Consider the following 2,731-nt stretch of genomic DNA (forward strand, 5'->3'; position numbering starts at 1 on the left):
AAGATCAACTCTTATCTTTAGATATAGTCTTGAGACTTAAGCTTCCCAAATCAACCTATTGTTTCCAAAGGAATAAAAGCCATATTTAATAGTTCCAGAGTCTGATTTTTGATCCGATCGTTCCGTTCAAACGCTTATGATTTAACAAAATGCGAACCTTAACCACTCTTGCAAAGTAAATGAAATTGTTTTTATTGAAAAATATTGGGTACATTACACCCAATCACGTAAATTGTACATCATAATGGTGTGGACTACATAACCAAGTGGGCTGAAACAGTAGCTACCATCCAGATTATGGCTAAGGAAGTGGCAAAGTTTGTATTTGAAAACATTTTTTTGCCATTTTGGCACTCCTCTTGAGATAATTTTTGATAGGGGACCAGGTTGTAGAGGGGACCTAGTAGGAGAGCTAATGGACAAGCTGGGCATCTCATGACGACACTCAACTTCCTACTATCCACAATGGAATGGTTTGGTGGAAAAGGTAAATGGTATGATTTGTAAAATTGTTGCTAATCATGTAAATGATCGATTGGGACAAGCACCGTATGGCTATTCTTTGAGCCTATCATTCAGGACATCACTGGGATTCACACCATATCACTTGGTGTATGGTAAGGAGAATATTTTACCCATCGAAGCACAATTGGTTAGTCTCAAGGTGCTAGCTAGGTAAATGGAGCATCCTAATGATCATCTCCATAACCAAATTCTTGTTCTAGAGAGGCTTCAACTAAACAAAGAAGATGCTATCAAATATTTTGCATCAGAGACAGAGCAACGATGATGTATCTTCAACAAGGGACTTAAGGAAAAAGGTCCCAAGAAAGGTATGTTAGTTCTAAGGTATGATAACATGTTTGAGACTAGGAAGGATAAGAAGTTTTCATATGGATGAGAGGGGACATTCATCATTAGAAAAGTGCTACAACGATGGAAGTTAGCAACTAATGGATACAAATGGTAGGCTTCACAAAATATGTGTGAATGGATGGAGATTGAAGAAAAACTTTTTGAGATTTGATCAAGCATCAATGATGGATATTCTTGAAAAGGGAGACTCCTCCACCTCAACCGAAGAAGAATCAAGTACAGAGCTAGAGGAATAAATGCCTCTAGCTTAAGGGGGAGGGCTAATGAGGGCCGCCTTTCAAATTTTCGATCCTCCTCTCTCTTGGTGCACTCGACGGCAAGGCTTCAAGGCTTTGCAGATGAAATTCCACTTGAAAACTCAAATCTTGGAGGAAAATCTCTTAGGAGAGCTTTCCATGGGACAGATGGTCAAGAGGGTGCATTATGGTCAAGCATTGGTGGAGCCAAGTGTATCTTCCTATCCCATGTTTTTCTTCCCATGGGGCTCCACTCTTAATTTATTTAAACAATATAATATCTATAGTTTCGAAATAGGATGGCCAATAATGAAGCCAAAGTCAACAAAGGAGGAGGGAGGGGCCTCCTTGTCCTCTCTCTCTCACTCTCTCTCTCTCTCTCTCTCTCTCTCTCTCTCTCTCTCTCTCTCTCTCTCTCTCTCTCTCTGACCAAAAAAAAAACTTTCTCTCTCCTACACACACACACACAAGCTGAAAACAACCAATTTTAACACATACTCACTCACACACAGAGTACACACACACACACACACACTTCTCTCTCACTCTCATGTCTTCCCCAAGCTCTTCACGGCTGAAAATTCTCTCTCTCTTTCTCCCTCTCTAAAATCAATGGTTCTCTCTCTTCTTCCTCTCTCTCACACACACACACACTTGCACACACAAATACATACACACATCACTCCTAGTTTCTCTCCCTCAATGGTGAGCTCTCTCTCCCTCTCCCTTAGGCACAATTACCCACTCTCTTTCTCCGATTTTCCCCTCCGTCTCAAATCGTCATAAACTGAAAAAAACTAATTTTCAGCCACACACACACACACTTGCATACACATGTGCACACACCGCCTACACACACACACACAGTTTTCCTCACATGATCACCTCCAAAAACCTCTAGGATCAGCTCATGAGTAAGAAAAAATAGATTTTCACCCATCTCTCATTCGTATACTTGCACACACTCGCATGCATACACACTCCTCGACGAAGGCCTTGACAAGAATGACAACGACCATGACGACGACAACTAAAGTGTGTGACTACAATTGCAGACAGCACAGTGGAGCTAGAGGCATACTTGGACGAGTTTCACATCATCTAATCAAGCATCAACGGGCATATCACAATTCACTGGAACATGCATTTGGCATCGTCTTTGATGGCACAACCACTTGTAAATTTCTTGTTTTTACTCTACCTAACAACACCCTTACCTTTTTCTTATAATTTTAAAACCAAACATTCATTGTATATTCTCCTCCTCTCTCTAGTGGTGGCCACCCACCAACTAGAGACATTCTAGCATGTATCATCATCCCTAAATAACGCCAAGGCAATGGTCTTCCTAGTGGGGTCGGGCCATGTGCTAGGGCCCTCTTTGTCTAGCATTAAAAATTGTGGAAGAGTCCTCCTCTCCACCTATATAAGGAAGGTTAGAGGTCACTCTCAATGGCATGGTTACCAACACAAGGTCATCAGACACACACCATCATCATCAAACTACCACTTTGACAGAGAGAGAGAGAGAGAGAGAGAGAGAGAGAGAGAGAGAGAGAGAGAGGAGAGAGAGATCACCAAAGAACACACCACCACAATGACACGATGCATGACATGAG

This window comes from Adiantum capillus-veneris, chromosome 27 (genome assembly GCF_014529385.1).
Source record: "Adiantum capillus-veneris isolate H3 chromosome 27, ASM1452938v2, whole genome shotgun sequence".
Lineage (NCBI taxonomy): Eukaryota > Viridiplantae > Streptophyta > Polypodiopsida > Polypodiales > Pteridaceae > Adiantum > Adiantum capillus-veneris.